At 31.9% G+C, this 15,288-nt stretch overlaps 4 non-coding genes across 4 annotated transcripts; 2 read left to right on the top strand and 2 right to left on the bottom strand.

Moving 5' to 3' along the window:
• Positions 1 to 12,323: 12,323 nt before the first annotated feature.
• Positions 12,324 to 12,413, top strand: Trnay-gua. The gene is given in 2 exon segments: positions 12,324 to 12,360; positions 12,378 to 12,413. It is a non-coding gene; the product is annotated as a tRNA-Tyr (tRNA).
• A 294-nt stretch (positions 12,414 to 12,707) lies between these two features.
• Positions 12,708 to 12,780, bottom strand: Trnak-cuu. The gene has a single exon. It is a non-coding gene; the product is annotated as a tRNA-Lys (tRNA).
• A 1,852-nt stretch (positions 12,781 to 14,632) lies between these two features.
• Positions 14,633 to 14,722, top strand: Trnay-gua. Its single transcript is given in 2 exon segments — positions 14,633 to 14,669; positions 14,687 to 14,722. It is a non-coding gene; the product is annotated as a tRNA-Tyr (tRNA).
• Positions 14,723 to 15,016: 294 nt separating this feature from the next.
• Trnak-cuu lies at positions 15,017 to 15,089 on the bottom strand. Its single transcript has one exon. It is a non-coding gene; the product is annotated as a tRNA-Lys (tRNA).
• Positions 15,090 to 15,288: the final 199 nt, after the last annotated feature.

Genomic DNA, 15,288 nt, shown 5'->3' with positions numbered 1-15,288 from the left:
GTTTTCTTCCGTAACTAAATATAACTAATATAAGCTAAATAATATTGAGATTTGGGGGAAAAAAATTGAGCCCAACGTGGGGGTCGAACCCACGACCCCGAGATTAAGAGCTGTGCCTTACCGACGAGTAGCCGGGGGTTATTAAACTTTACTGTTTTTACTTCGTGCGTAAACATTCCAAAGTAAAAGAAAACAAAGTTTCACTTTGGAAAATATTTCGTATGTTTGATTTGATTAAATCCGACGATATCGAAAAAACACTTTGGGGGTTTTCAAAGTTTGTTACCCTTTTTTTAGCTGGCTCTTTTTCCCCCCAAAATTGGTTTTTTTTACGATTTTCCCCCATTTATCCCCTATTTTTAAGGCAATTTGACAATGAATCAAAATCCCGGTGGACGATTAAAACCTTTATATAAAATTGGAGAAAATGGAAATTTTTAGCGGGTTCGAAAAAAAAATTTCTAACGTTGTAACCAAGAACATTGTGAATGTATAACAAAAAGCAAAAATGTTGGTTATACAAAGGACAAAAAATAAATGGAGGGGACCGTCCGGATTGTTGTAAGCAAGGTTTCCCCGGCATTCCTTTTGTTGATTTCCTGCCTTAATCTCATAGCTTTGACCGGTTTGGTTAATCTTTGTCATATGTAAAAAGCAGCGGGGATAGTTAACCAAGTTATTAAAAGTAATAGTTAGTCATTATGGGTATGATAAATTATTTAAAACCTAAATGTGAAAACCTTATTTTTGAAGATAACAAAATATTTTAAATCCTGGGGGAAGTGACCTACTTCCTTACAAAACGGGATACAAAATAATATGTGATTGCTCCCGGGATGACCGATGATGGAAAAGCCATTTTAAAGCACATTGTATGTTTTAAGAAATAAATTGAGCATGGCTTTTTTAACTTGTAAAGTGGATTTGCAATTTTCAATGTGCATGTTCTCTTTTTTTAAATACCTTAGTGGAATGTTTAGCAATTTATTTCCAAGATGTAATGCAGAATGAATCATATTCTTGGATGTGAATCAAATTGGCAAACTTTTGACGAATTATGGCGTTCTCTATTCGTGAGATAGTCCTGATCAATTTGGCTGTTATGATTCGATGATGACCTTGAAAAAATGCTCAGTAAGGATGTATTCCTTATCATTGTAAGCGGAGACGTAGTGAAATCAAGCTTTTAGTCGTGTTCCTCCCGCGGTTTTTTTTCTATTTCTTTTAAATAATTATTTTAAGAAAAAAACTAATTCATTATACCTGTGTAATCTCATAACGCTTTCACGTTTTGAAAACTAATATGTAAATTCTGCAAAATTGCTTTAAACGAAATGAACATGGTTCGGGATTTAAAATGACCAATCTGGTAACCCCACGACAACAAATAAAGTTTTTAATAGCTTTTGTTATTGAATTTAGGGGAAATATATTGACGTAAAATTGCCAAGATCCACGACAGTTACTTTGAAGTTATCGACTAGTTGATGGCTATATTAAGCATTACTTACAATCAGCTTTTTTCAATATATGACCAATTACAGTTGAACCATATGTATTATTAGATTATACCGACAATTCCGTAGATATATTGGCTTTCAAGTATAAACTCTTACGATATCTTCTTTACCAAATGAGGTTTGTAGTTTTTTCCGCATATAAAAAAGTTTAAGGATTGAAAATGATAAAATAGGGGGAAATTAATTCCCAAGTAACAAGAATAAAAGGGAAAAACAGCGGATTCGAAAATGCACGTTGAACGCAGAGGTTAAACTTGGTAATCGTGATGTCCTTAAATGAACAAATTGTCGTCGATTATAACGTAAACATCATAGATGCTTCTTGTAAAGCGTTATTATTTAATTCGATAGTTTCCTGAATACTTTGGAAATTTATTCATAGTTTAATAATGTAACTCAAATATTCTATGTACTTTCAGTGAATAATTAAAGTTTAATCTTCGTTTAAAAAACCATGAAGAGTCGATTACTCAGTTGTTTATCAATTTAATATCTTCGTAGGATTCATTGATGATCATATTTTTAAAAAAATGTATATTGAGTTTACCAAACTTTATGCTTTGATGTGCTGTATCTCATCGAATAGACCTCGGCTTAACCCAAATACTTTAAACAATACATAGAACTTGAGTGTTCCAAATATTATAAAAGTTCTGCGTCAAATCGCAACATTGCCTTTAATCATTTAACATGAAAATTGATTTCGTTAATTGATTAAAAACATTGCAGAAAAATTTTTTAAAGAAATTTTTACTAAGTTTATACACATTGTTTTAATGGTCGAGGTCAAAAACTTAATATTGTAAGTGGATTTTGTTACATTCATTTTCACTGATGTCCATGACGTATATTCATGGTCGCGATATTTGAAGATTTGATGTTGGAAAAATTCAAGTTAACTTTGTTACTCCATTGTAGAGATCTATGGACGTAATTCAAGGCCCTTTGCTCAGTGATGGATTTTATTCTATTAAGAAGTATTTCACCGGAAGTCAGTAAACGAAAATATTAATTAATTTTAAAAGTTTTGCGTTCGGTTTTTTAACTTTTTAACTACTTTTTAAGTGAATATGAAACGTAATACAAATCTTTAACTTATATAATTAACCAAACATATTAAATCTATTGTAAAGCATTTGAAATATTTCTTAACGCAATCAAAACTTGTGGACGTTCCATGGTTGATCCTACATGAGTCTCTGTCACGGAAATAGCTTTGTATATACATTAGTTTTTTAAAATGAGAACTTGATGAACGGAAAATTCATTTAGTACTTCATGTATTAAGTTATTAACAGTTATGAGAACTTCATGCGTTGTAATCCATATTAAATGATTTACAGCTTTTTCGATATGTATTTTAATTTTCGCCATATATCCGATGAATTTACATAACATAACCTGGGTAAACTCTTTTTAAATTAGTATTGGACGTTTCACCTTTACATTTAAAGCTATTTGAAAGGGAATCAACATCTGGGAGATTAACTACTCCAGCATAAATTTGGAATTTAATCAAGGATTCTAAAAAAAATTCAATGAATCGCGATAGTTTCACCTTGTAATGATTATACATCAATCCAATGTTTTCGCGCTTTATTAAAGGAATCAGCAATAAATGTACTATTTTGGGATTTGGTGAATATATTGCGTTGAGCTTTCGGTCTCTGCTTTATGAAATATGATATTATTACTTAATTGAATATCAACATTGTATCTTTGGGGATCGTATTTACGGTTATGATTTTCTAAAAAAGAGCCGGTTGGTATTAAACTTATTGTTTAGCTGGTGATCAATTAATTTAATACCGGGATTCATGGAAGTAGATAAAAATTTATCTAATAAACGTTAATATGCTATCCAAAAAATATGTTTATTGTTCGCGGGTAAAACCAATTTCATTACTTTTTAACACACGAAGATTCAAATACTTTAAATTTATTGATCGAGGATGATTGACAAAAATTATAAGTATTGGGGGTTATAACATTTGTATAATTTTTAACCAAGGCATACTGTAATAGATGACTATGTTCCTTTGATACATGTAATTAATAATAGCATTGTTTATGGACAATTAATCAAATTTTTATAGATAATTGAGTCAATATGTCGTGCATACTTTTTAATTACTTAGGGCAATTGTTTGAGCATTATTTGCCCAATTCATGCGCTGATTTTTACTTTCTTGTTTGGATTTGAACAAATTTGCAAAGTATTTGACATTTGCTTAATCTAGGGTAACTTGTCATTGAGAGAAGAATCTATTCGAAGTATTCTGGAATATGATCCATTCGTTGAAGTTTAAAATGTCATTAATGGATTATTCACCCTATGTCGATTGAGGGAGACTTATTAATTATATCTTCGCTTTCGACTTTTTGATATTCCTTCTCAAACATTAATATGAAATCTTAAACAACTATACAATTTCCACTTTAAAATATTATGGTTTTCTTCACGTATGAGTAACATAATTGAAACGGTGTATACTTTTATGTTAATTCGGAAATTGAGACGATTTCATTGAGTTAAGCAAATATGTAAAATTTTTTTAATAACAATATAGCTTATCTTGGTTTCAGCTTAAATTGTGCTACTGGCTAAGCCCAAAATTAACTGTTCTACCGAGGGAACCTTTAATAAAAAAAAAATTTACCTATGGTAAAATTCGAATTTTAATAAACAATTCGACGATTCGAAAGATTCGATTATTGATTGAATATCCGACGATTCGACCAATCTTTGTTTGCATTTGGTTTTCGATTTTCCCCATTTTCTTGTCCCTTGCGCAATATTTAATTAACGTGGCGAATTTCGTAGTTAAAAGGATATTGGCAAGTTTCAAATTCTGTAAATTTATTACTTTGAAAGAGAGTTAAACATTGCGACTCGTAAAAAGAAAACCCAATATCGCAGTTTAAACTGTAATAAAAAAATTTATAAATTGTTCGATATGTTAAGGGGACAAGTAAATGTAGAGGCGAACTGTGCGGATTACTTATAGTTTGATCCGTGCTGTTCCTACGGCTATTAATTTGATTTTGAACTACTGCCGTTACACCATAGTTTTTTTCCAATAACGGAAAAGTTTTATAGTTTATCGGTAATAATTTCAAATAAAGGTACAGGGAGTTATGAAACTTAGTATTGATATGTAAAAAGTTATCTGCGATTAGGAATAGCTGAAAATTTATCTTAATATAAACTTAAATATTCGTTACCCTTTACGCGTAAGTATCATTTCATCCGATATTTAAACGTTAGGACGATAACATAAATTTAAACATATCTGGAGAACTAAACCATAAAATAATGAAGGTGCGGTCGAAGATAATCATTAACCAACGAGATAATTGAGACATAGGATTATTTATGCATTTCGAAATTGATTAATTTGAGAATTAGGCATTGTTATGCTTGTCTAGTTTTTTATTTGTAAATTGTAGGCATGTTGTTAATCTAATTTTTTAAATGCATAAAGTATAATTTGTAGCATGATTTTACAATAATGTGTAAAATATTTCAATTATTGATGTAGATAAATTCCTAAATTATTTGATTTGTATCATGCTTTCCGCCGGTTAGTAATCCGAAGTAACTTCCATCGCATTATTGTCTTAATTATTGCGTTTGGATTCAAAAATTTATTGTAATCCTGGTAAGCTCTTTTAGGGGGAAAGGACTTAGTGGTAAATCTCAAAGATCCTTAGTCGCGGTTCGCTCCGGTCGGGGTTTTTTTCCCTTATTCGTTTTACTAATTATTTCTGAGAAAGAAACAAAACTAAATTATATTCCCTGTTTAATCTCAAAAACTTTTTTCCACGTTTTGAAGAACTAATATGTAAAGAATTTGCTATAATACTTGCTTAACGATAATTGGGAAATTTGAAAGACTTTTCATGTTTTTGATAGCATAGGTAACTTCTGTCAACAAAAAGCAATATATAAATAATATCTTGGATTTACGGGCAATAAAAATTGAAGCCCAACGGGGTCGAACCTACGACCGATTAAGAGTCTCGTGCTCACCGACTGAGCTAGCCGGGCTTATATTAAACATTATGTTTTATCCATGCTTAAATTCCAAATGTAAATGAAAAAATTACATTTGGAAAGTATTTCGATATGATTGTTTAGATTAATTCCGAAGATATCAAAAGAACAATTATTGGTGTTTAACGATAGTACCTGTTTTCTACGCTGCTCTTCTCCCCAATTCTGGTCTTTGTTACGATTTCCGCCATATTTATCCCTGTATAAGCATATTTGACAAGTGAATCAACAATCTGGTGGACGTTTAAATACTTTAGTATAAAATTGGAGAAAGAAGTTCTAGCGGATTCTGAAAAAAAATTTCTAGGGGAACAGAGGTTTAACACTTGTGTAATATGATTACTACATAAATGCAAAATGTTCGCAAATTTAATAACGAAGGACACAACAAAAAATAAATGATGCGCGTCGGTTCAGAATTAATTAAATGCCGGGTTTCCGTCGCGTATTACCTTTGAAATGTTTATTCACTACTTGTCCTAAACTGGAACATAAACCAGACATTTCATTTGAATAATACTTTTAATTTTGGTCTATGATGTTCAAAAACAGAAAGTTGGTGATCGTCATCAAGTATGTATTTCAAGGGAATTCAGCAATCGCTAGGTTTATTAAAATACCGATAAATTTATTTAAAAATCGTTTTGTGATTTATACTACTTTCGTTTTGGTAAATTATCAGTTTCATAGAAAATTTTAAATACTTGGGAAATGAGCAAAAACTAAATTTTTTTGAATGTGGTTACAAAATATAAAGTGATGCCGCCGAGTCGAACCGATCACTAACGTTAAAACAATGATGCTCTATGTAGAGATTGAACTTTTAGATTGCCGAAGATTTAATTATTGAACATAGGCATTTTTTAATGAAATTGTGAATTGTTTATTATGACAATCTTTTAATCTATGTTTACCTTTTTTAGCATTTTATAAGCAGTTTGGGTTTCTATTTTTCATTATAGTGTCAAATAATGATAATTTACATTTGATTTGTTAAATAATTTGGCTAAACTCCATTTGTGATAAATGCAAAGTCGATTTGGTAGATATAATTGGAAGGTTTCAATTTCATTGTTTATTTCCTTGATTGATGACGTTAAAAATTTTTAAAATTTAGTCTTATCTGTTGTAAGGTGGAGGAGTGGTATTCTTTTATCGCGGCGATACGCTCGCAACTTATTTATCCTTCTTTTAACTATAGCTAAAAACAGAAAATAAATTGCGTAGACTAGTTATTTAATAATCCTTTACACGTTTTAAGAATTGAATATGTGTCAGAAGATTCTTGTTAGTCTTGCTTCATTACTTCCTGAAACTGTGAAGTTTATTTAAATATAAATTAAGATTGCAAAAACATATATAGCAATATTGGTAGCACGGAATCAATTGCCCCAATGGCTGAACCCGACCGTTATTCAGTTCTGTGCTACCGCTACTAGATGTAAATTTTTACGTTACTCCTTTGGGGAAAATTTCGAATGAAGTTAGACAAGTAATGGAAGTATTCAACTTATTGATTGATCGTAAGTATGATTTAAGAACTGTCGCTTTTCCTGTATCCGTTTTTTATTTCCCCATCTTCTTTTAGCATTTTCTAGGAATGAACATTTCGGTTTTCCTTTAATATAAATTTGAAAGAATAAAATTCGGGATTCTACATTTAATTGAGAATTTGAACTTTGTAGCGGTTTTAAAAAAAAGTCTACATATGTTCGAGTAAAACTTGTGTAAGGATAACAAATCAAAGCAATTGTCGATAATATGCGAAAAAACAATAAAAATCAGTGAGGTTCCGTGCTACGGATTGTTTTATTGCCGAAACTCTCCGATACTTTGTAACGTTTGATTCATTTGTTAATTTAACGGTCAACTATGATTTCATTAAAGAAGATACTTAACTTGGTAATGAGTGTTATAAGAACCAAACAGTTTTCAGAGTGGTATCTGAATAGTAAATCACTTAAGCCTTTATAGTCTAATAAGATTTTTTCAAGTAATCTATAATAGTTGTTAGGATTATTCTTTGATGAAAAACAAATCTTTCAAAATTTGAGAAATTGGAATGAGATAAAAAAATTTAAATTATATCAGCGGGAGTTACAAAATACGAGTACCGCCGATGAAACGGCATGTCGATACCATTACATTAAATAATGAAGACTAGACTTTATTGCCATTGGATAAATTGATTATTCTGACAATAGCCTTTCATTTTCACTTTTTAAACACTGTAAATCCAAATTGTTTATTTTGACAATTTAAATTGTAATCAGTTGGCTACTATTTAATAGTTGTAGATCAAATTTAATCAATTCATTTTACATAAGTGTCAAGGGCTATATCCGATTTTTCTTTAGATTGGAATCAATTTTTTTTAATTTGTTATGAGTTAAAATTTATTAAAATCCTAGGAAACGTGCAATCTTCTAGTATTTGGGGGCGGTTGTGGAAATTAAAACTGGTCTCTTGCCCGGGCCCTTACTCTGTTAACAAAACCTTAGTGGTAAAGAAAACTAATACTTAGTCTGTTAACGCAATGGTTTTTTTCCTTTTATTTTAAAAATTTTTAAAATTGTAAAATTTTAAATTTATTCCTCGTTTACTTACATTTTTTTCCAGTTTTGAATATGTAATTTCAAAATTCAATAAATATTAATATAATTGGAATTTGGCAAGACAATTTTAGCTTATTGAACAATGGAAACTTCCTGTCCTAATAATAGTTGTTTTAAAATATTGAATTCGTCATAAAATTGCCCCAAACTGGGAGAAACAAACGACAATTAGGGAAACGTGTTCCGATTGATGGGGATGTTATTAAATTTACTTAAACTTCGATTGTTAAAACCCAAGATAAATGATTCATTACCTTGGAAATTTCAATATATATATTCCCCATTTCCCATAAAATTTCGTTTGCAAAGTAAAAATTTTACGGCTATATCTTTACGATATTCAACGGTTTGGTACGATTCATAGTTATCCGTATGTTAACATTTGACAGTGTAAAAACTACTGTGGAATTATACTTAGTTAAAAAAAGAGAATGGAGTCCAACCATTGAAAGTTCAAACTGCGCGGGTTTAACTTGGTTATTATATCATATCAAAATTTCCAAATGTAATAAAAGATTCAAATTAAATTGATTATGCTTACCGAAGCGATAATTATTGTATTGAACGTCAGATCGCATTTACCTTGATCTTTTCAATGTCTCTTAACCCAATATCCATTGCATTCTGGGAAATTCTGGGTAAATTTTCTAAAATTCATAAGAAGTTCGGAGTATGTAAAAATTTAATGATCAAATGTAAAACTCAAGTTTCGTGTGGTTAGTAAAATTACGTGTAAAACTTTTGGCTAAAAAACGTATACAAGATTTTTAACCGATATGTGGAATTAATAATTAATCAATTGATACGTTGGGGATAGTGATGTAACCGTTCTTAAGATCAATAACCAAAATTATGTATTTGCGTACGGCGAACCGATCACTTTCACAAAATACGCAATACGTTACCGATGATGCCCATTGAAAGATGAATAAATTGCGGACATAGCATGTTAGGGACTGTCGATAAGGTAACGAATGGTCGTCCTTTCATCGCTAATTTCTTTTAAACTATGTATTAGCTGTTTGTAGAATTAATATTCAAAAAATGCATGTTACAATTAATATGGATTGTGATTAAAACATTGTGCATTGTACATTGCGTACCTCCGTTTTAGACGATTACGGAACTTTAGCTTCCTAGTGCGAACATGCATTGGTTGATGAGATTAATAATTTATTATATGTGTTTTATTGCAACTCATTTGAATTTTTAAATTGGGTAATCGCATCTTAGGTTTTCGCATGGCAACGGTTTTTTTTACTTATTTTAGAAGAAATGCAAAAATTAATTTCCCCTTTACTCATAAGCTTTGGTATCTAACATTATTCTAGGGTTCATCCGTCCGATTGTTCGTATTCAACTATTGGCAGAATACTATTAAATTAATGTTAGTTAATGTCATAATTAAGTTTGTAGCTAAATCATTGATTTAGGACGCAATAATCCTGGGGCTTCGACACGGATGGATTTCATTGTTTTCCTTAGGGAATTTTAAACTATTATTAATACTCCGTCGTAAATCATTCAAATTATAGGAAAAAGTACAATTGGAACGTATTTCATATCTTTAGATATATCGACTACAGTAAAAGGTATTAAAGTTGGCAACGTGGGTAAACTCAATTAAGCAAATATTCATTTCGCCATATTATTTTGCATTATTTATTTATCCCGAGATAGCAATCAAGAATTGATTAACAATCCGGCTGTAATCCTTTCTTTAAAATTGATGGATTTAGCGGATTCAAAAATTCTCGTGTGAAAGATTTTACAACTGGTCAAATTTCTACATAAATAATTGTTCCGATGTAATCGAAAGAAAAAACATGATTGAAATGCTTTATACACTGTTGACGCAATAGTTAACTTGGATGCAAACTTCCGGCAAAATTTGAAATGTTATAACAAACGGCCTTAAACAAATCATCGTCATATTCACTTGTTGATTATACTATTAAATTCGACAGTGTCCATAAAATAGACGCGATGTATTACTCAGATTGAGTACTAAAAGTAAACTCAAAATTCTTGCATCCGTGAATGCGTGATTTATTTCTTAAAGAATATCGAAATGTCTGTAAATTTGTTTTGAAAATTCAATTTATTAAATAGGAATCTCTTTTATATAAATACTATAAATCTATATCTTAAACTGATATGATAAAAAATTATTGATGGCTTGTGGATTTAACCTTCGAATTAATCCTTAGGACCAGAGCATATACATAAAACCGAATATGATGACGTGATAAACCAATAAAATTAGGAAGGGTTTATGGAAATTGATACTTGTCATAACACCGAATACTTAGTCATTGGACGTCTTATACCCTGTAAATGGGAATGATTTAGCAATTGTTTTCAAGAAATGCGGATGAAATTTATTCATTGGATTGTAAACAATTTGTGTCTACTTATGACATATTATTTAATTTTGTTTGTAGGAATTTTGAATTATTTTCACAAAGTCAAATTCAGGTCCTATATTTTCATTGTTTTGGACTTAAAAATTGCTTTTAAGATTTTTTCCCCCGATCGTGTCAGGAATTTATGGTATTTAGTTCCTTGGTCTTGGCGTTTGCAACGGTCTTTATTTCTTAACTTTTTGGAGAACGGAACAACTAATACATTTAGCCTCGTTACTCTTTAAACGCTTTTTTTCCTTTTTCAAAATTTTTAGAGAATGCATAAACTTGAACGTAATTCAATATGTGTGCCGTTTGGATTTAGTCTATGATTTCCTTAATATATATAGTATAATAAGCTAAATATATGCGTTTACAAATTTAAAATTGTCCCCCGTGGTCAACCAGACCTATATTAAATCTGTGCTCAAACCGACTACAACCCGGTTAAATATACTTTCTTTTTAGTGTAATACTCCAATTATGAAACAATTACATCTGGAAATATTGAATGTAAGTAATTAAAATCGCATATGGGGAACTATTTCCAAGATAGAAAACCATGTCTCCTGGCTTTTTCCGAAGTATTAGTTTTTACGATCCCCATATATTTCCCTATGTTAAGAATTTTGCATTGAATCAATCTTGGCATTATACTTTAATAAAAATTTGGGAAATGGAAGTTCTACGGATTCAACAAATTCTACGTGTGAACGAAAGTTAACTTTTAATTGAACTATAAATGAAAATATTTGAAATTTTAACGAAGGAAAAAAACAAACAATGTAATCGTGATACTATTTCAGCGATATTTATTAGTAAATTGCCGAGAGGCGTTTTCGTCGCGGCTATTACCTTTGAAATCGTTTGATTCACTTACTTGTCCTTAAACTGGACAAATCATCCAGACATTTGTCACTTTCGTTGAATATCACTGCGTTTAATCTTTCGGTCTATGATGTTCTCATAAAGAAGACAGACGGAATGGATAGTTAACGCAGAGTTTAGTACTGAATCAAATGTAAAACTCAAGTCTATCGCTGGGCAGTTCAGTGGAAAGTACGTGATAAAGATTTATCTTAAAAAACCGTATATATGATGTCTTTTTACCGACTTTATTGCTTTGCTGTGAATGTATCAATTTCATTTCGAATATTTTGAAATACCTTAGGACAATAGATGCATCAAAATACTTTAAACCTTTATCATTAGAAACGTGAGGATGATAACCAAAAAAATATATATGTGATGTGCGTCGGCCGGGAGTCGAACCCGGATCGACTGACCGTTACACCACCGACGCATATACTGTAAGACGTACGAACTATGTGATTGCTCCGATTGAATAGATTGAATAAAATTGCAGAGACAACAGGCATTGTTTTATGGCAACATTGTCGATCAAGTTGTTTTATTTACTGACAATTGTAGTCACATTGTATGTCATTGATCTACATCCTTTTTTAATACCTCTGTAAAGAAGGCAATGTTTTTAGCAATTCTATTTTTCACCAAGAAGTGTCAATGCAGACGATATCTCATTATTTCATTGGATATGTGGGAATGAAATTTGGCTAAACTATTTGACATTTGTTAATCTATTGGCGTTACTCGTCCGATTTTCGTGAAATAGATCCATATCGGAACGTCAACTTCCTGGTCGCTGATTATTTGCCATTCGAGTTGATGGACGTTTAGAAAACTGTCTCATTAAGGATGTATGTCACCCGTGATAGCTCAGTTGGTAGAGCGGAGGACTGTAGTGGTAAATCTCAAAGCTATCCTTAGGTCGCTGGTTCGACTCCGGCTCGCGGGATTTTTTTTCCTCTTTCTTTTTAACTAATTATTTCTAGAGAGAACAGAAACAAAACTAATACATTATATGCTCCTCGTTTAACTCTCATATAAACGCTTTTTTCCACGTTTTCGAAGAATTATATACTGTAAAAGAATTCTGCTATAATATTTGCTTAACGATCATTCGGAAACGTGTTGTGCAGACGACTTTTCATGTGTAATTGATAGCTACATGTGTAACTTCCTGTCAACTAAATATAAGCTATATATAAGCTAAATAATATCATTGAGATTTACGGGCAATAAAAATTGACGCCCAACGTGGGGCTCGAACCCACGACCCCGAGATTAAGAGTCTCGTGCTCTACCGACTGAGCTAGCCGGGCTGTTATTAAACATTTACTGTGTACTACTCTCGATGCGTAAACAATTCTAAATGATAAATGAAAACAAAGTTTCACTTTGGAAAGTATTTCGATATGGATTGATTAGATTAATATCCGACAGATGTGGAAAGAACAATGCTATTGGTGTTGTCAACGTATAGTTGCCTACTTTTTCTACGCTGGCTCTTCTTTCCCGCCAATATCTAGGTCTTTGTTAAGATTTCCCGCCATATTTATCCCGTATGTATAAGGCATATTTGACAAGTGAATCAACAATCCTGGTGGACAAATTAATACCTTTCAGTATAAAATTGGAGAAAATGGAAGTTCTAGCGGATTCTGAAAAAAAAGTTCTAACGTGTGAACGCAGAGGTTTAACACTTTTGTAACTGTGATTACTACATCAAATGCAACAAATCATGGTTATAACTAAATATGTTTTCGTCAAAATCAAAACAGTCACCAGATGAAATTGATATGAACCGAAACGCTAACGACTCTGTAGTTTAATCCAATTGGTTTTTTTTTTTCTGACAATGCATGCCTCGCATTTTAGTTTCTTCTAGAACGTACCTCGGGTGAAAGCTAGATTTCATATTCTGTGTATACATATTATCGGAGTGGTTACTCTCCCAAGAAATTCCAAGACATCCACAGTCCTCTTCAACATCCCTTTACCAGTGTAAGCGGAAAAGTCATTATGACATTTCTATATGAGCTTTATCAAAATGGTTACTTATTGTACAAAAATACCACCCCTGGCCATACACAATATGATTTGAAGCGGTAGCACACAGATACACACATACATACATAAACACTTACATACATAAAGTAAACTTTGAAACTAAAATACTGCGTATCTTTTGAGAAATGCGAAAACAACAAATTGTTCGCGGAAGTAATAACGAAAGGAAACAACAACAAAATACAATTGATGATGCGTCGATACCTGTTCAGCGGATTAGTTTATTAGTAAATTGCCGAGAGGCGTTTGATTCACTTACTTGTCCTTAAACTGGACAAATCATCCAGACATTTGTCACTTTCGTTGAATATCACTGCGTTTAATCTTTCGGTCTATGATGTTCTCATAAAGAAGACAGACGGAATGGATAGTTAACGCAGAGTTTAGTACTGAATCAAATGTAAAACTCAAGTCTATCGCTGGGCAGTTCAGTGGAAAGTACGTGATAAAGATTTATCTTAAAAAACCGTATATATGATGTCTTTTTACCGACTTTATTGCTTTGCTGTGAATGTATCAATTTCATTTCGAATATTTTGAAATACCTTAGGACAATAGATGCATCAAAATACTTTAAACCTTTATCATTAGAAACGTGAGGATGATAACCAAAAAAATATATATGTGATGTGCGTCGGCCGGGAGTCGAACCCGGATCGACTGACCGTTACACCACCGACGCATATACTGTAAGACGTACGAACTATGTGATTGCTCCGATTGAATAGATTGAATAAAATTGCAGAGACAACAGGCATTGTTTTATGGCAACATTGTCGATCAAGTTGTTTTATTTACTGACAATTGTAGTCACATTGTATGTCATTGATCTACATCCTTTTTTAATACCTCTGTAAAGAAGGCAATGTTTTAGCAATTCTATTTTTCACCAAGAAGTGTCAATGCAGACGATATCTCATTATTTCATTGGATATGTGAGAATGAAATTTGGCTAAACTATTTGACATTTGTTAATCTATTGGCGTTACTCGTCCGATTTTCGTGAAATAGATCCATATCGGAACGTCAACTTCCTGGTCGCTGATTATTTGCCATTCGAGTTGATGGACGTTTAGAAAACTGTCTCATTAAGGATGTATGTCACCCGTGATAGCTCAGTTGGTAGAGCGGAGGACTGTAGTGGTAAATCTCAAAGCTATCCTTAGGTCGCTGGTTCGACTCCGGCTCGCGGGATTTTTTTTCCTCTTTCTTTTTAACTAATTATTTCTAGAGAGAACAGAAACAAAACTAATACATTATATGCTCCTCGTTTAACTCTCATATAAACGCTTTTTTCCACGTTTTCGAAGAATTATATACTGTAAAAGAATTCTGCTATAATATTTGCTTAACGATCATTCGGAAACGTGTTGTGCAGACGACTTTTCATGTGTAATTGATAGCTACATGTGTAACTTCCTGTCAACTAAATATAAGCTATATATAAGCTAAATAATATCATTGAGATTTACGGGCAATAAAAATTGACGCCCAACGTGGGGCTCGAACCCACGACCCCGAGATTAAGAGTCTCGTGCTCTACCGACTGAGCTAGCCGGGCTGTTATTAAACATTTACTGTGTACTACTCTCGATTCTAACATCCAATATAAATGCAAATTACACAAGTATTTGTTTGAAAAACCACTTCGAAAGAACAATCATTTTTTCCGAATTCCCATTCTACCCCTCTTCCCGCCAAACGTTTTACGATTTCCCCCTATTATCCCGGGGTATTAATGATCACACCTGGGAAAATTT

This window comes from Pecten maximus, unplaced genomic scaffold (assembly GCF_902652985.1).
Source record: "Pecten maximus unplaced genomic scaffold, xPecMax1.1, whole genome shotgun sequence".
NCBI classification, from domain to species: Eukaryota; Metazoa; Mollusca; class Bivalvia; order Pectinida; family Pectinidae; genus Pecten; species Pecten maximus.
Note: the sequence above shows the minus strand (reverse complement) of the source record. Positions and strands in the feature narration are given on the sequence as shown.